Source organism: Miscanthus floridulus, chromosome 2, assembly GCF_019320115.1.
Source record: "Miscanthus floridulus cultivar M001 chromosome 2, ASM1932011v1, whole genome shotgun sequence".
In the NCBI taxonomy this organism is placed as follows: Eukaryota; Viridiplantae; Streptophyta; class Magnoliopsida; order Poales; family Poaceae; genus Miscanthus; species Miscanthus floridulus.
In genome coordinates this window covers 37,066,859-37,086,058 of record NC_089581.1, presented here as the reverse complement: position 1 = coordinate 37,086,058, position 19,200 = coordinate 37,066,859, and the positions used below count along the sequence as shown (strand labels likewise).

At 57.2% G+C, this 19,200-nt stretch overlaps 1 pseudogene; it reads left to right on the top strand.

The window, feature by feature from the left end:
- The first annotated feature begins 12,622 nt into the window (after positions 1 to 12,622).
- On the top strand, positions 12,623 to 13,759 carry LOC136538478 (protein REVEILLE 6-like; annotated as a pseudogene).
- The last annotated feature ends 5,441 nt before the right edge of the window (positions 13,760 to 19,200 follow it).

The following is a 19,200-nucleotide window of genomic DNA, read 5'->3' as shown; positions in this document are numbered from 1 at the left end:
GCTGGTATACACCGTAGTCTTGGCTCGACGCAAGCTGCGTCACTACTTTGAGTCCCACCCGGTGACTGTGGTGTCGTCTTTTCCTCTAGGAGAGATAATCCAAAACCGGGAGGCCTCGGGTAGAATAGCCAAGTGGGCTGTTGAACTCATGGGGGAAACCTTGTCTTTCGCGCCTCGGAAAGCGATCAAATCACAGGTCCTGGCCGACTTTGTAGCCGAGTGGACCGACACACAGCTGCCACCCGTTCAAATCCAATCAGAATGCTGGACCATGTACTTCGATGGGTCTCTGATGAAGACTGGGGCTGGCGCGGGCCTGCTCCTGGTCTCGCCCCTTGGAGTACACATGCGCTACATGATCCGGCTTCACTTCGCCGCCTCCAACAATGTGGCCGAATATGAGGCCCTCGTCAACGGCTTACAAATCGCCATCGAACTTGGAGTGCGGCGTCTCGAAGTACGGGGTGATTCGCAGCTCGTCGTCGATCAGGTGATGAAAGAGTCAAGCTGCCATGACCCCAAAATGAAGGCGTACTGCACGATAGTACGTCGCCTGGAGGACAAGTTCGACGGCCTCGAACTCAACCACGTCGCTCGAAAGTTCAACGAGGCCGCAGACGAACTAGCAAAGATGGCGTCGGCACGAACCCCGGTTCCCCTGAACGTCTTCGCCAAAGACCTCCACAAGCCATCCGTCGACTACGCCTCGGCGATAGAAGAAGGCCCATCGACCGAGCCCGCCACAGGGCTCGAGGCCCCCTCTACCACCGAGACCTCGCCAGCCAAGCCCGAGGCCATGGCGATTGACGCAGAGCCTCCCAAGGCCGACCAAGAAACGGACTGGCGAGTCCCTTTCCTTGATCGCCTCGTTCGGGGAGAGCTTCCTGCTGACAGAACCGACGCCCGGCGGCTCGCACGGTGCGCCAAGACTTACGTCCTCTATGACGGCGAGTTGTATAGGCGTAGCCCATCCAGTATTCTCCAACGATGCATCACCACCGAGGCTGGCCAATCCTTACTTTGGGACTTACACGCGGGAGTCTGCGGGCACCACGCGGCGCCTCGGGCGCTCGTGGGTAACGCCTTCCGCCAAGGTTTCTATTGGCCGACGGCGGTGGCCGACGCCACGAGGCTAGTACGCTCCTACGAGGGATGCCAGTACTACGCTCGACAGACGCACCTCCCGGCCCAAGCCCTCTAAACCATCCCCATCACATGGCCATTCGCTGTATGGGGGCTGGACATGGTTGGGCCTCTGCAAAAGGCACCCGGGGGTTATACCCATCTGCTGGTAGCTATCGACAAATTCTCCAAATGGATCGAGGCTCGTCCGATCGCTCAGATCAAATCCGAACAGGCGGTGCTGTTCTTTACGGATATCATCCACAGGTTCGGGGTTCCTAACACCATCATCACTGACAATGGGACACAATTCACCGGTCGCAAGTTCCTAACGTTCTGCGACGACCACCACATCCGGGTGGCCTGGTCGGCCGTAGGACACCCAAGGACCAATGGCCAAGTAGAGCGTGCCAACGGCATGATCCTACAAGGCCTTAAGCCAAGGATATTCAACCAGTTGAAGAAGTTTGGCAAGAAATGGCTTGCCGAACTCCCGTCAGTCATCTGGAGCCTAAGAAATACCCCGAGCCGAGCCACGGGATTCACACCGTTCTTCCTGGTCTATGGAGCCGAGGCCATCCTCCCCACTGACTTAGAATACGGTTCCCCGAGGCTACAGGCGTACAGCGAGCAAAGCAACCGCACCACCCGCGAAGACGCCCTCGACCAACTGGAGGAAGCCTGAGACGTCGCGCTGCTACACTCGGCCAGGTACCAGCAAGCCCTACGACGCTACCAAGCCTGGCGCGTCCGAAGTCGAGACCTGAAGGTGGGCGACCTGGTGCTGAGACTGAGGCAGAGCAACAAGGGCCGCCACAAGCTGACCCCACCCTGGGAAGGACCGTACGATCGTCTCAAAGGTGAAAAGGCCGGCTGAGCCGTGAGAACGGCCTACGCCTCTGGGCTACGGCAACTCCCTCACCACCTTTTCACCCAAAGGACAGCGTAGGCTCTGAGGAAGTTCTGTACAAAGAGATTGTCTATCAATAGGGGCTCGACGTCACAATAACGCTATAAGGGAAACACGGCTCTGCCTCTGCAAAGCCGGGCCTCCCTCGGGGGCTAGAAAGGGGGAACCCCCTAAGTCCCGAACACCATTTGTTAATGGTCTTTCAAAAAAAATTTCTACGCCAAAACTCTCTCGCGCTCCGACGGGGCCTTCACAAGAAACCCAAAGACCAAAAGTTTGTCTGGAGGCCAAAGGGCCGGTCGAGACGTGAGAACAGCCTACGCCTCTGGGCTACGGCAGCTCCCTCACCACCCTTCGCCGAAGGACGGCTTAGGTCCCGAGGGTTTTCTTTGCGGGCTCCCAAGATCGAGACAGAGGGCACAGGCTTGGAAGTAGAACAGAAAACGATTAAAAGACGCACATACGCAAATACTTTAAAGGCCTCGACGGCCACGAAAACGTCACGATACGGCGACTAACTCAATCCGGTTACATGGCCCCTTTTGGCCCAGGTCAAAGCTCAAGGATCGGCGGCTGGCGCGGGAGGGACCACCTCTTCTTCAAACAGACGGGCCAGCGCTGTGCCAGGTGCCTCGGCCGCCTCCAACAGCTTCATGACCTCCACGTCCGCCTCCTCGTCATCTTCTGGCAACACGTAGCCGTCGCTGACAGTCTCGAGGTTGATGGCATAGTGCGAGGAGACAACGGCCAGGGCGCGCTTGACACCCGTGTGCAACGCCCCTCGGAGTCTCTTGCGGATGTGGCCGCTCAACGCAATCAGGCGGCTCCCAAGGGAGCTAGCTGATTGGACCTCCTCGACGTCCAGAGCCTCGCAGGCGGTCCGGACAGCGCTACGCAGCGCCTCGTGCTCCCGGACCTCGACATCCAGCGCTGCTTGCGCTGCCACGGAGGCCTCAGCCGCCTGGGAGGCCCCTTTCTCCAGATCTACGTCGCGATGAGGGGTCAGGAGCCAAACGCGAACCAGAACAAATGGACAAGGAACATGGTTCGAGCGGAACTTACCCTCGGCCTTGTTCTTCCAGGCTAAGACCTCGACCCGAGAGGCCTCGGCCGCCTTGGTAGCCTCTGCCAGGGCAACTTTTGTCGCCTGATGCTCGCTCTGCTCCGCACCCAGCTGCCCGGCTGTGGCCTTCGTAGAGGCCGTCGCTTCTTGGGCCCGAAGCCTGAAGGAGTCTCGCTCCTCCTCCAGTTCCTTGATTTTGGCCACCAGAGGGGCGGACTGCTCCTTAGCCGTGGCCAACTCAGCCTAAATGTCAGCACAATGAAGGCGGAGGTCCTCCACTTCCGCACTCCGCGCCGACAATAGTCCCTGGGCATCAGCAAGCAGGCCCTTTTGGCGCCGGAGCTGGTCCCAGATATCCCTCTCATTTCGCAGGAACACCGATTTCCCAAAGGATCGGGTCTCGAGCTCCTAAGGAGGCAAAACAAAAAACACACGTCAAACACTGCGAGGGGGCTCGGAGAGAAAACAATGCGGCACGAGAGAGGAAAGTACTTACCCGCGTGACACCGGGCAAGTCCTGACCCATAATAGTCATCGCTGTCTGCAGCGACCGCACTGCCAGCTGGCGGTACTGCTCGAGGGTGCCCCAATGCCCCCCCTCTGCGGTATCTTCAAGGGCGAACACGGGCTCCCCCTCGGGGTCAGCCCGGTTCCGCCAGAAAACACGCGGGAAGTTCCACCCGCGAGGCTCGGGCCGTAGCTGCACAAGAGCCGAACTCCCCTCGGCGGGATCTGGGACTGGTTGCTCCGTGGTACTGGCCGCCTCGACGTCCGCCGCCTCCTTCCCTCGGGAGGAATCATCAGATGAGATTGTCTGAACCAGGGGCGGCGCCAAAATTTGCCCCGTCTCCACCTCCATCGCCTCGGTCTCGACGGACCCAGGGGCTCTGGCCTCCGCCATCTCTGCCTCGATGGCCCCAGCGTCCACCGCTCTAACGTCGGAGGTCTTGGGGGCTCCGGCCTCACCCTCAGTGGCCTCGGCGATAATGGACGCCCCAGCCTCCTTCGCCTCAAGACCCACAACATCGCGAGGCATGGGCTCCTCCTCCTCCACTCGCTCCGCGGCCGCCTCGGCCCCCTTTTCCTGGGCAGCCGCCTCCTCCGAAACGGCCTCACCCGACGCCGCACCGCGTCGCACGCCAGCCTGCGCCTCCGCTGCCTGATGGGCGGAGGAGCTAACGTTCACCTTGAGCACCTTACGGGGCGCCAAGGGAGGATCTTCCACCAGAAGCGTCTGGCTAGAAGAAAAGACACTCCCAAGGTCAGCATGCAACCAAGGGGCAAACAAGAAGTACTACGGACTCCACCAGAGAAGACACTTACCGCGAACGGGGGTGCAGCCGCTTCAACACCGCCTGCCTCCTCTGCAACGGCGGCGGTGGCGGCAGCAGCGCGGCCTCGGTGTCCACCAGTGCCAGCTGGCCTCCGTCGGACCCCGGCACCTCCTCGACCCTTCGCGGAGATAATGGGGTCGCCCCCACCGTCACCCGCTCCACCTCCGCCATCAAACCCATCGGGCTGACGGCACGCTCCTCCGACACCCACGCCTCGGGTGTGTCGGCCTCGGCCCCGGGACGGGCCGCCACCGGCCCCGGGACACCTCCTCCTCCTCCTAGGGGCGTCAGGCTCCTTGCCGGCGCCCCGGGAACCATATCCCTGATGTCGAGGAGGTGTTCTAGGCAGGCCGTCCCCACCTCGCGCCCGCCGCCATCGCTTGAAGAATCCGACACCGACGACGAGGGAGACGGCTCCAAAGGGAGACCGTCGAGCCTCTGGCGCCGGCGATGGGCGTCCAGCTTTTCGCGCGCGAGGATCTTCTTCGTGCGCTTCGCCTCCTGGGCATCTTTCTTCTTCTTCTCCTCCTCGGCACGCGCCCTGTTCACGGATCGCCGCCGGGCGTCCTCAGGGACGGGCGGCGGGGAGCCTCGCACGTCTCTTATCCCCTATGAGAACGACGAAGTAAGACAACAGACCAAAAAGGCGAAAAATAAGAAGGCCGCGAAAGCCTCAACAACATCCAACTTACCAGCGAGACATACCCCCGCGACGGGCGCATCGGGAACGGCATCAAGTCATCGAGCCTCGGCTTCCCGTCTACCGCCTCTCTCACCCGACGCAGGGTCTCGTCGTCGGTAAGGGCGGAGGCGGACATCCTGATACCGGCGATCGGGTCGCTCGGCGTCATCTCGAACAGCCGCCGCCGCCGGGCCATTAGCGGCAACACCCTCCGGTGGTGAAAGGCCGCCACGACCACGGCCGCCGAAAGGCCGCAGTCACACAGCTTCCCCAAGGCCCTCAAGAGCAGTTCCAGCCTAGGCTGGTCGACCTTGATGACGCCGTATCCCCATTTCTCCGGTTGACTCTCTACAACCCGCCCGGTATAAGGGCGAAGTCCTCCGCCGTCGTTGCGGAGGTAGAACCAGCCGTCATACCAACGACGGTTGGACGATGACAGTTGGGCCGGGATGTAGAGGGACTGCCGGTCTTGGCGCACGTGAAGGGTGCAGCCGCTGGCCCTCTGCGCCTTCCGAGCCCCCCTCGTTCCCCCCGGCTTGGTGGTGAACGTCGCTCGGAACAAGTGGAGCCACAACTCCCAGTGGGGAGCGATCCCTAGGTACCCCTCACAGACGGCGACGAAGATGGCCGCCTGCGCGATGGAGTTGGGGCTGAAATTGTGCAGCTCCACGCCATAGTAGTGCGGGAGCGCCCGCATGAAGTTATCCACCGGCGACCCGAAGCCTCGCTCGTGGAAGACGACGAAGCTCACCACGTAGCCGTCGCGCGGCCTCGGCTCCGACTCGTTCCCCGGAACAATCCACTCCGGCTCGTCGGGGTCGGTGATCGGGCGAAGAAGACCGGCCTCCACGAGCGACTGCAGCTTCTCCTCGGTGACGTCGGACCGCTCCCAGGGATCCGCCGAGAGGATGACGGGACCACCGGCCATCGCGCGGCGAAGGACGCTGCTACGGCGGTAATCTCTCTCCTTCTCTCTTTCGGTCTCTCGCCCTCGCCCTTCTCCTCCCCAGTGCTCTATGCTCTCAGCAATGGCAGGAAGGCAGCAAGAGCGAATGCGGAAGAGGTAAGAAGGGGAAGGGCGAGGCCCTTTGCGTATTTATGCAGGGACAAGATGAAACCGCCGGGCGACGAAATCGGGGAAGTTTCCCCCAAAAAAATCCGGCGCGGTTATCCAGATCCGGTCGTACCGCCCACGCACCCACTCCCTCCTCGTTAATCGCGCGTGCAGGTACGTCCCGTCGGCTGACGCCACGTCGCGTCCAACCGCAGCAGCAGCAGGCGCCGTTTCGCCTTCCCGAAAAAGCCGCCTCAAAAGACGCGCCTGCCATTAGTTAGCCGTAGGGAGAGAAATAACCCCCCCGATTCCTTCCTGGCAAAGGAACTGGGCACCGAGCCCGTTACGGTCCAGGGGTTCGAAGGCTGGGCCCCCAGGGGTTTCGACAGCCGCCCTAGGGCAACAGAGTCAGAGGCGACTACGGGCGAGCCTATACGAGGCCGAGGCCCAAGCAAGCGAAACGCTTGGGACACCCTGCGTCGTGTCCGAGACCGGTAGGGAGGTCTTCGAATGGGATCCCACCGTAGGGAGGCACCGAGCCACCGAGGCCCAGCGAACGGCCTCGGCACCCACTAGAGAAACCCTCCGGTACTCTTGGAGCGCGTCTCCGGACCGCTAGCCGACCCCCAGCGAACGGGGTACGGGCCTCCACTCGGACTTACCCGATAACAGCTCACCGGAAGTGCCATCGCTCGCGCCCACCGAGGGTAGCGTGGCACATTCCACCCCTCCTTCCGAGCGAAAAGGAAGCGCGAGGGTCGAATAAAAAGTCAGGAGAATTCCTGACGGCCCTCTTGCTCCGAGCAGAGGCTAAGGGACTCTTCCTGCAAAACGTTGCCGAGGCCCAGCGACTTGAGCTCGTACACGAGGGGTCTCGGCAAAACAAACCCTCCTTCCGAGCGAAAAGGAAGCGCGAGGGTCGTTCAAAAAGCCGGAAGAACTCCTGACGGCCCTCTTGCTCCGTGCAGAGGCTAGGGAGCTCCTTCTGCAAAAGACGCCGAGACCCCGTGACCTAGGCTCGCACCCGAGGGGGGCTCGGCAGTCAGACCCTCACGCGCGAGGGGCGAACCGAAAGCCAGGGGACCTCTGACCGCTCTCTTGCTCCGTGCGAGAGACTCGGGGGCTCCTCCTGCAACTTTGCCGAGACCCAGCGGCTCAGGCTCGCACACGAGTGGGCTCGGCAAACAGCCCCCCCGTCCGAGCGAAAAGGACGGGCAGGGGGCGGACAAAAAAGTCGGGAGGACCCCTGACCGCCCTCTCGCTCCGTGCGGAGGCTCGGGGGCTCTTCCCGCACCCAAGATAAAAACAAGCGACCCGAGCCCGTTACGGTCTAGGGGTTCGAAGGCTGGGCCCCCAGGGGTTTCGACAGCCGCCCCAGGGCAATAGAGTCAGGGGCGACTACGGGCGAGCCTATACGAGGCCGAGGCCCAAGCAAGCGAAACGCTTGGGATGCCCTGCGTCGTGTCCGAGACCGGTAGGGAGGTCTCCGAATGGGATCCCACCGTAGGGAGGCACCGAGCCACCGAGGCCCAGCGAACGGCCTCGGCACCCACTAGAGAAACCCTCCGGTACTCTTGGAGCGTGTCTCCAGACCGCTAGCCGACCCCCAGCGAACGGGGTACGGGCCTCCACTCGGACTTACCCGATAACAGCTCACCGGAAATGCCGTCGCTCGCGCCCACCGAGGGTAGCATAGCATCTTCCACCCCTCCTTCCGAGCGAAAAGGAAGCGCGAGGGTCGAATAAAAAGTCAGGAGAATCCCTGACGGCCCTCTTGCCCCGCGCGGAGGCTAAGGGACTCTTCCTGCAAGACATTGCCGAGGCCCTACGACTTAGACTCGCACACGAAGGGGCTCGGCAAAACAAACCCCTCCTTCCGAGCAAAAAGGAAGCACGAGGGTCGTACAAAAAGCCGGGGGAACCCCTGACGGCCCTCTCGCTCCAGGCGGAGGCTAAGGGGCTCTTTCCGCAACATCGTCGAGGCCCCGCGATCCGAACTCGCACCCACGGGCCCGGCGAACACGATGAAAACGCCTCGCTCGAAAGAGAAAAAAGCCCCTGAAGAAGTGAAATCACTCCTCCAGGGCCTCGGGGGCTACACCCGGCGGGTGCGCTCGCGCGCACCCACCGAAACCTCGAAAACAAAACACCATCCCGACAGGAACTATCAAGAGCCAATTCTCGTTAGAACCTCAGGGGGAGTGCCTCCACTCCCCCCAAGGCTCAGGGGCTACTGTCGGATACCGTGAGAAGGGGTACCCTAAGCAAGATCCAAAAAAACTGCTTAGACCCTAAAACAAGATCCAATAAGGCCAACGAGGTCTCAGCCAAAAATCTCCGATTCGCCCGAGGCCCCTTCGCCGAGGCCCCTTCGCCCGAGGCCTCCTCGCCGAGGCCTCAGAAGAAGTACCGATTCTCCGATTCGCCCGAGGCCTCCTCGCCGAGGTCTGCGATTCTCCGATTCGCGCGAGGCCGGCTCGCCACCAGCCCCGCGACCACCACCTTGACTAGACTATTCCGGCTGGACCTCACATCTAATCAAGGCGCTCAACCACTTCGACAACCACACGACGGCACAGTACAGCAAAGTGGCAGACCAGCACGTCAGCGCCCTGCCACCCACGACGGGATCGTGCAGGGGTTACCGGCTACTGTGCTGCCTAAATTCCTGCACCAAGGACGAACACGACGTGGGGAGTCAGAACGGGGCTCCTGTGACCTCGGGACCAGCGAACTGACCGAGTTCCGCCTCGCCCGAGACTCCCGGTAGGGCCTCGGGCGAGCTGGCCATGCTCCACCTCGTCCGAGGCTGGGCTCGTCCCGCAACCTCGTCGCCTCCGCCTCAAAAGTCGCTCTAGCAGGCTGTCGCATCCAATTAATGCGCCCGGCTGCACCCACTACGTAAGCCACGATCGGCAGTACGCCGCGACAGGAGCGACGGGACAACGGTCAAATCGCCTTTTTACCATCCCCTACTGACAATACAGGGTACACGTTCCGCACCGTTCCGCCTAAATCAGCTACGACGATGACCGCCAAGACCCCGCATGGCCGCCTGCCAAGGCCTCGGCACAGCAGGCCTCGGCACAGCGGGTCTCGGCCTCAACGCGGCGGGTCTCGGCACAACCGACTACAGCAGCCACCAGGCCTCGGCACTTCACCAAGTCAACAAATGAACAGGAGCGCAGCATGTCGCCGGCCTGGAGACCATACCGACTAGACACCAACGGGAACTCCCACGACGCCGCGCTGCTCCGGGGGCAGAATACGTCAGCAAATAGTAGCCTTCTCATGTACTTCTGGCTTCCTCCTTGTGGGTATAAAAGGAGGTAGCCGGTACCATTTCTAGAAGAAGGAGAAGAAGGAGAAGAAGACGAACACACCGATAGAACCACGCTTCCACGCCGCTTGGGAACAACGTCTCAAGCAGTCCGCACCACCCTCGCCGAGACCTGGGGCTAGCTCCCTCTCTCACCTAGCTTGTAACCCCTACTACGAGCACTCAGGTGCAAGGAATACAAGATCGATCTCTCAGACTGGACGTAGGGCCTCGATTGCCTGAACCAGTATAAACCTTGTGTCTCTTTGCATCACCATCCGGGATTAGGGGCACGCAGCACAAATTCACTCGTTGGTTGAGGGACCCCCGGTTCCAAAACACCGACAACTGTGGACCTAAGAAACTGGGCTAGAAAAATGTGTTTGCAATCGGAGGTCAAAAGAAAGAGTGCTTTTAGTGAAAAGTCAAAAACTCAGTCAAACAACCTCTAAACAGCATGAAATCTTGTAGAGGGTGTTATAACACTGTTAGAAATATCTCCACCAAGAATCAGCTCAATTAAAGAAAGTTGATAAAACCGGCGTGGATGGTTTTGCTAACCGGCCTAGCTAGTTTTTGCTGTTTTTAGCATATCTCTTTCCTAGAAAAACTCGAATTCAATTCAAACGAGCTCTAAAAAATTTGAAACTTTGCACACACCTTGAATAGCCCATTTAGAGGTTGTGCCAAGACATTAAGTCAATAAGATCAAAACTTGAATAGAAATTTCAAAAATCTCTTTCTCATATTTGTCCAGAATCCTCCAAAATGATATGATTTCGAGGTGCTCATGAGAAATCAGTTAAAACTAGTGGCTAGATAAATTTTCAAGGCATCATACAACCTAAAGATCAGCAAAGAACAATCCAAAACCTTCAGCTCAAAGATCTCCAAGAAAATCACCATAGGAGGCTAAGGAGAGTTTTGGAGCTTGAAACCAAGAGATTAGAGGCTTGGCATCAAGACATGGTTTCAATACGTTCCAACGATCATGAAAACTTCCAAAAATTTGCCAAAGACAAAGCCAAACCAACGATATTAAAATCACCCAAAAATGGCCACGAAAATCACAAAAAAGAGAAATATCATATTTAAGAGAGGAGAACAAGTGGTGCACGAATTTAATCTTGGGATTACTCTATCATGTGTGATTACAAGACATTCCTAACATATCACAAACCTTGGATGGCACAAATCTCAAACAAAGAGCCTCTCCTCTATCCTTCTCTCTCTAAGTCTAAGCAGAACGCTCAACGTCACAAGTGAGAGCCGAATTCTCGAAGGAATCCAAAGGCTTCCCCAAGTTATGTACTCACAATGACCAATAATATCTCATATATATAGGCACTTGGCTATTTATCAAGTTGCCCTTACATGATGCACTTAACCCAAAACCCCTAGGGGCAAATCGGTCCATGTAAATCTTCATCGATCCAACGGAACCTACGCCTTCTCAACTTCGCTTAGTCTCGATACAAACTCCGAGATTCCACCACATGTTCGTCAATCTGCCACTCCCCGATTATGAGGCCCAAACCGGACAAATTCGTCGCCTATGGTTTTGAGACCGAAATCACCAAACCATTCATGCCTGGTTTTGAGAACCAAACCAACAAACCTTCCTCCGATGGTTTTAAGGCCCAAACCACATAACTCGTCTATCCTCGGTTTTGAGGACCAAACCGACAAACCCTCGCGCACATCGTCACTAACTAATGTCAACGCGTGTTCGACCTCCATGTCCTCAACCCGACGGTCCACCAAGCACTCGCGGCACCTTGTCATGACTTGGTCCAACCCCATCCTTGACTCAGTCGAGCCCCCGGGGCCACGAAGCGCACATTTATCGCGCAAAAATTCGTTTAACTTGTAACTTACGACTTGTGCCGTGTGTGGCTGCCTGGTTGGGTCTCATTGGATTATTTTTTGCTATATTTTGGACCCAAATTTGTGGTTTCTAGACTTAGATATTAGAAAAAATAATTGGCGATTGCCTCAGTTTAAATACATGCCTATTGACTCCTACTAGAAGGCCGGCTGGCTGATCCAATTGTAAATAGCATTACTACGACCCTGTTTGAATCACATGTTAAAAGTTTAGTCCTACACTTTTAGCCTAATTTTTTGCCATAAAGATTCAAATAGATGGACTAAAAGTGAGCAAATAGAGGAACTAAAGTTTAGTCCATTTACTCCTCGGGGGCCCTAAACTGGGCTAATATGTGCCTACCCACCCACTTGCAACCGCCACCACTCCTATTCGCATCGCAGGCTCGCAGCGGGCCGCTCCGCGCCTTCTGCTCGCCCTCCAGAGCCACGAATGGAGCTCGCCCTCCCAGCCCCGTGCGGTGGCGGCGGAGTGGTGAAGATGAGGCGCTCGAGGTCGGAGTCCGCGAAGACCGGTGCGTCCCGATAAGGCTGTCCATCCCCTCATCGGAGTCGAAGTCCGCGGCGGCGGCGAGGTCCGAGAACACCGCGTTGGGGCCGACGGCATCGGCGACGCCTGGCGCGGCGAGAGCGGGAGCGGCATCGGCAGGTGGTGGTGGTGGTGCCTCTGGTGCTGCTGTTGCTCCGCCAGTGCTGTTTTGGGAGAATGGATGGAAGGGGGGTACGGCGGGGGTGAGCGGCGGCAGGGGATTGAGGAGCAAATCAGTCATTGTATTGTATGATGAATAACTAAAATTTCTCGTGGATCCGAACAGCCTGGTAGGACTAAAGTTTAGGGGCCGTGGACTTGTGATCCAAATAGGGCTACCTGCTCCTCCGAAGGAGCTCCGTTGTCTCGGTGGCAGGCTGGCAGAGATCAAGCAGGATTTCTACCCGCAAGATGCAACACGTGGTGGTAATATGGGATGCTGTTGCAAGCGCGGATCGAAATGCTGCGTTGTCCATGGTTCTGCCTAACTCCACACCCCAGATCGGCCTAAACCCCCGGCATCGCACCATTACGAACGTCTAACCGGCAGGCCGGCACACGCCTAACACGCGCGCAGTTCGCGGCCAAGCCACGCGCTCGTTAGGAACGTGCGTTGCAATGACCACGCGGTGTCTGCGCTTCCATTCCGGGCACTCGTCGCCGCAAACCTATATATATGCATTCGAACACTGATCACTGGCAGGGAAAGAAGCTCGCCTAGGACTCTCAAGAACATCGTCGTCCCATACTCATACCATACACACACACTCACAAAGACAGAGAAACAAATGGCGGCGGCAGTGAAGTCGTCGGCCGGGACGGTGGGGAAGAAGTTCCGGAAGCCGTACGTGATGACCAGGCCACGGGAGAGGTGGACCGCCGACGAGCACGCTTCCTCCACGCCCTGCTGGTGTTCAGCTGCGACTGGAAGAGGGTCCAGGCGTTCGTCGCCACCAAGACGGCCACGCAGATACGCAGCCACGCCCAGAAGCACTTCCTCAGAGCGGAGAAGAAGCTGGGCCTCGCGGCGGCGCCGCACCCTCGCAGCTCTGCCGGTGCCGGCTATCGGCAGCAGCGCCCGCTCACCAGCTTCCCGGCCAGATGGTGCGCTGATGATGGTGCCTCGGCGCCGGACGTCGAGACGGTTCAGCTCCCGTTGTCTCCGGACGACCTGCACTTCGCTCAGGTGTACAGGTTCGTCGGCGGCATCTTCGGCTCTGGCGCGTCACGGCCGGTCGAGGCGCAGCTGCAGAGGCTGCTGGGCGCGGATCCTGTCATCGTGGACACCATCCTACGGGTGCTGGCCAACCTCGAAGATAACTTCTCTCTATAGCTTGTAGGATTGATAACTTCTCTCTATAGCTTGTAGGAGTAGGATTAGCGTCCTTGTGCTCGATGACATTTTGTAACTAGTTAATGTTCTATACAATAGCCCATGTAGGTGTACGATTTGAATAAGTGGACGATGTTTCTTATATCACACTTCTCTCTGCATTTATTCTTGAGTATTGGAATAGACCTCACCTTCTGGCCGTTCTCGAAAACAATCACACAGCGTCACAGCTTAAGTTGTAGAAAAAAATTCGGTGCAAACTGGATCCACGGTGCCTTCCTGGATACGTTCCATGGATAGTTGCCACATGTCCAGTCAACGCGATCCAACCGCACGCCTAGAAGATTTCTCGTGCTTCCCCTTTCCCTCCGACCACATCTTGTTTCTGGTCCCAAATTCCCAATCAGTTGTAGTCTAGCTTTTTCCAAAGAGCATCTCATCGCCTAACATTTGTTCAGTATATACGTATTTGAGGTGCACCCGTCAATATCACCATGCGGATAGGAGTCCTCAAGGACTAAAGACATCTCCATCCTGAGTTCCTAACAGCTAACACTACTTAGATAGCGTTCCAAAACTACTGCATTATGGATCACATGAGTACAGTCTCTGGGTTGCTGATGAACTGAATTGACTCCACTTGTGCTTCGTTTTGCCTTCTCCTCGAGTTTTCTTTTTTTAGAGTTTTAGGGCCAAAACGCCGCCGTCTTTTCACTATGAAAAAGACAAGAGTTCATTACAGCATCAACGGTGGTGAACCACCAAAGAAGTTCCAGGGTAACCCAATATTCACAAGCCAAACGACCGGGAAAAGCAACTACTTAAAAGACTAGAAACTCAAACTGAAACTCTATCAGGGACACTCCCCCTACGCCACCTCCAGGACTTTGAGCACAATCGAGTTGAAGTCGTCAGGCTTGAAGCTTTGCTTGCTGCAGATCTTGGCACTCTCCCATGAAGCATCTCTTCACCAACTTGAAAGCCATGACACCGTCTTCATCCTTGTCTTGATTTCCGAAATCTTGTTCAGGAGCAGTTCTTTTTTGTCCTCCGGGCAAAGAATTATCCAATTCTGAGCCAACCTCGCAACCCTGCCCAGGAGTATAGCCATACTCTGCCATCCTACTCTCTAAAAACACAAATCATTTCTTAATAACTTCCATAAAGAGTGCTGCTGAAGTAAACACATTCAATACACAGTTTTCCAGCGTAGCTCTCCAGTTGTTATCTTTTTTTTCTCCCTCTAACTGTACCACCCATCTTCTTAGCATCCTTGCGATCTGGCCTAACACAGTTTGAACATCCCTCCATAGCTCCCCCTGACAACGAATTGCATTTCTTACTTTCCAGACAGACCATAAAGTAGCAGAAGTACTCCTACACACATTCATGAAGATCGACTATTTCTGAGACCTCTTTCCAGATCACTTTGCTAATACACACACTGAAAAGAGATGAATAACGGATTCAGGTTCAGAACAGAACAAACATTAATCTTCAACATGTTTTCTTTTGCCCAGATTCTCTGGTCATCAACTTATTATTAGCCAAAAGCTAAGAAAATATGGACTCTTCGAGGGATCTATCCTACTTTCAGTGACATCTTCGTATACTGACAGAGAATGTCCCACCAGAGTTCGCACAAATTGATAACAAGATGATTTCAGTAGTCCTTTATAAAGAACCATGTAGTGAAACAAACTTTCTTCCAGCTGGGAGAGCCATGTAGTGAGAAGGTAGACAGTAGATTGCACCTGCCATTTTGCCTCAAAAAACACTAGTAAAAGACTGAATAATTCTATCAAGTTCAACCACTGAAACACACGGTTGCCAAATTCCTCTATTTGACTGCAATAATCTTCTAGTTTCTATAAAAGTCGTTCTATAAGGACGTAGTATGTACCTTTTACATATCGACAGGCATAGAACTATTTTCCACGAGCGGATCCAGACACATTAGCACAATAGCACTAATGTTCTATTTCCCACCCCAAAAGCAGTTTTAACATGCAAGGCAAGTAGAGTGGCTGCAAAGCTGACAATCAGCATGCGGAAATTATCTACTGAAACAGTGTTACTGTTAGTAATCCTCGCGCATAGTTCAGTTAGCTTTGCATGTTTTCAGTTTCAGTTTGCATGCGCACGAGCACCGGTCTGTGGTTGCCGTGCGCTTAGGAAGGGCATGCCGAGAATAGCTCAGCACGACCCTGGAGAGACCGGTTTGGGCGCCACATCGTGGACGTGGGGATGGACACGTTCGAGCGCGGTGTGCGGCTGTCCACCCGGGAACTTCTTGCATTGTATTCACGGAATAAAGGTGAAGAAGAAAAACAGAAAACGCTGCTAAGTTGTTCGCAGCACCAAACTCTGTGTCCAAGTGATTACATTGAGTTTTTGTGTTGTGCTCGCTTTCACGTTCATGATTGCAGCCTCGCCGGGAGTCAAGAACACCGGCTGAGGTCTAACAATTGGTACCAGAGCTGTAAGAGAGAGGACCTAGTTCGCCGCCATGACGTCGCCGAGGCGTACCGGTCGCTCGCCGCCGCCAGCGGCCACCAAGGAGAAGGGAAACAGGTCCGGCAGCAAGACTCCGCCGCGCAAGTCGTCGCCAAGCCGGTCGCCACCGCGCCGTTCCCGCACTCGCGGCGGGCGTCGCTCGCGGACGCGGCACCCTCGGGACGCCGTCGTCGAGCGGGTGATCCGAGAGACGAGCGGGTCCGGCAACTAGCCCCAACTCACGAAGACGAACTACGACTCGTGGGCCCTGCTGATGAAACTGAAGATGCGGGCCCGGTACCTCTGGGATGCGGTGGAGGACGGGGACGTCGACTTCCACGATGATCGTAGCGCCTTGGAGGCGATCTGCTCTGGTGTGCCCCAGGAGATGGTGCCCACCCTGGCGACCAAGCCGTCGGCCAAGCAGGCGTGGGAGGCGATCCGGTCCATGCGCATCGGAGATGATCGGGTGCGCAAGTCGATCGCTCAAAGTCTCCGCGCCGAGTATGAACATATCACGTTCCGGGATGGTGAGTCCGTTGAGGATTTTGCACTACACCTCACTAACATCGTGCAGCGTCTCGCCCTCCTCGGAGACCCAGAGCCTGAGCCCAAAGTGGTTGCCAAGTACCTTCGTGTCGCTCGACCGAGGTACCGGCAGCTGGTCGTCTCCATTGAGACTCTGCTTGACGTCGACACTCTGTCCATCGAGGACGTGACCGGTAGGCTCAAGGCGGCAACCGATGATGAGACTTCCCTCGCTCAGAACGTCTCCGGCAAACTTCTCCTCACAGAGGAGCAGTGGCTGGAACGTTACAAGAAGAAGGAGAAGGAGTCCGGCCGCGGCGGTTCGTCCTCAGGCAGCCACAGCAAGGGTCGCGGCAGGGGGCGAGGTCGTGGTTCCGGCGGCGGAGGAGACTCGCGAGCCGCTGGAGGTGAAGGCCGGCCCAACAAACCCTGCGGTAACTGCGGCAAGAAGGGCCATTTGGCCAAAGACTGCCGTGGTAAGAAGAAGGTGGACCAAGCCCATGTGGCCCAAGACGATGAGCCCACTCTACTCCTGGATGTGGGGTGCGAGCAAGAGGAGGGGATTCATCCCCAAATCGAGCAGCCGCCACCGCCGCAGGAGTCGAAGCCGGCGACGCCGCGGGTGAATCCGCCACCAATCCACGCCGACGGTCAACTCCACTTCATTGAGAACAAAGTCTTCGCCACCTTTGACGAATCCAGGGACCCAGACCCGAAGCGATGGGTCCTGGACACCGGCGCCTCGAACCACATGTCCGGGGCACGAGCGGCCTTCTCCAGCATCGACACCGGCGTCGCCGGCTCCGTCAGGTTCGGCGACAGCTCCGTGGCGCGCATCGAAGGGATCGGCACCGTGCTCTTCTCCTGCAAGAACGGGGAGCATCGTGCCATCGACAACGTCTATTACCTTCCCCGTCTCACCGCGAACATTATCTCCGTCGGGCAGCTGGATGAGTCTGGCTACCAGGTCCTGGTGGAGAGCGGAGTCATGCGGGTGCGAGACGAGGAGCGCCGACTGCTAGCCAAGATCCACCGCAGCCCAGGACGCCTGTATGTGCTCGACGTCAACATTGCACAACCGGTGTGTCTGGCTACACGCGGAGAAGAAGAAGCCTGGGTGTGGCACGCCAGGTACGGGCATCTCCACTTCGTCGCGCTGAGGAAGATGGCGCGAGACGGACTCGTCCGGGGCATGCCTCTGCTGTCCCAGGTGGAGCAGGTGTGCGACGCCTGCCTTGCTGGCAAGCACCGGCGAGCGCCGTTCCCTCAGCATGCCGTCAGGTGGTCCACCGAGCCACTCTAGCTGCTACACGGCGACATCTGTGGGCCCATCTCGCCTCCAACTCCAAGCGGAAATCGGTACTTCCTGCTGCTCGTTGACGATTATTCACGCTACATGTGGCTCTGTCTGCTACCATCCAAAGATGCTGCTGCTTCAGCCATCAAGCGCGTCCAGGCGGCGGCCGAGCGCAAGAGCGGGAAGAAGCTCATCTCCCTGCGTACCGATCGTGGGGGAGAATTCGCAGCAGCCGACTTCATGGAGTACTGCGCCGAGATCGGAGTTCAACGCCAGCTCATGACGCCATACACGCCGTAGCAAAATGGCGTCGTGGAACGGCGGAACCAGACCGTCGTCGGGACCGCGCGCAGCATGATGAAGGCCAAGTGCCTCCCGGGCGTGTTCTGGGGTGAGGCCGTGACGACGGCGGCATACCTCCTGAACCGATCTACATCAAAGAGCACCGGCGGCAAGACTCCGTATGAGCTGTGGACCGGGTGCCAGCCAAGCGTCCAACACCTCCGCACCTTCGGCTGTGTCGCCCACGTCAAGGTGACCTCGCCGAACTTGAAGAAGCTGGACGACCGCAGCCGCCGGATGATCTTCGTCGGCTATGAGCCTGGGTCCAAGGCGTACCGAGCCTACGATCCAGTGACGCGGCGCATCCACATTAGCAGGGACATTGTCTTCGACGAAGCCGCGCGCTGGAACTGGTCGGGTGAACACGACGGTGAGCTTCTAGACTTCACTGTGGAGGAACAATCCTGGTCCTCCCTAGGGGTCATCTCCACCTCGACCATGATGACCACAAGTACTGCTGCATCGACATCGGGGAGCTCCACACCAGCGGCCGACCACCCACCAGCGCCTGCAACCCCGATGCTCGCCTCGCCCGTGCATGGCACCGGGAGCGCGACGCCTGGCGCGACATCGCCCATCTTCGTCTCACCACCAGGCGCTGGGGTGTCGGAGCAGCTGGACGCTGACCACGACACCGATGCTCCATTACGCTATCGTGCAGTGGACAACGTCCTGGGGCCTGCCACCGCCCTTGGATTGGCTGCACGGGAGTTGGAGGAGCAGCTACTTCTTGCAAGCGAGGCGGAGCCGGCATCGTTCAAGGAAGCCATGGAGCAGGAGAACTGGCGTGACGCCATGCTTGATGAGTTTACCTCAATTGAAGCCAATGACACCTGGGAGCTAGTCGACCCTGTACCTGGCGCACGTCCAATAGGCCTCAAGTGGGTCTACAAGACAAAGAGAGATGAAGCCGGGCTCGTCACCAAGTTCAAAGCCCGGCTCGTCGCCAAAGGCTACGTCCAGCCCAGGGAATCGACTTCGATGAGGTATTTGCTCCCGTGGCCCGGCTAGAGTCCGTGAGACTGCTGCTGGCCCTCGCTGCAAGTGAGGGGTGGACTGTCCATCATATGGACGTGAAATCTGCCTTTCTTAATGGAGAGCTCCTGGAAGACGTGTATGTCGAGCAGCCGTCGGGATTTGTTCTAAATATGGATGAAAACGGTACGGATATTTATTCGACCGTCCGTTCGACCGAACAAATATGAACACTTATCTGGATAGTTACTCGGATATCCGGATTTTTTTTCGGATACGGATAATAAAACGGATATCTTAGGCGGATATCAAATACGGATGTAATATCA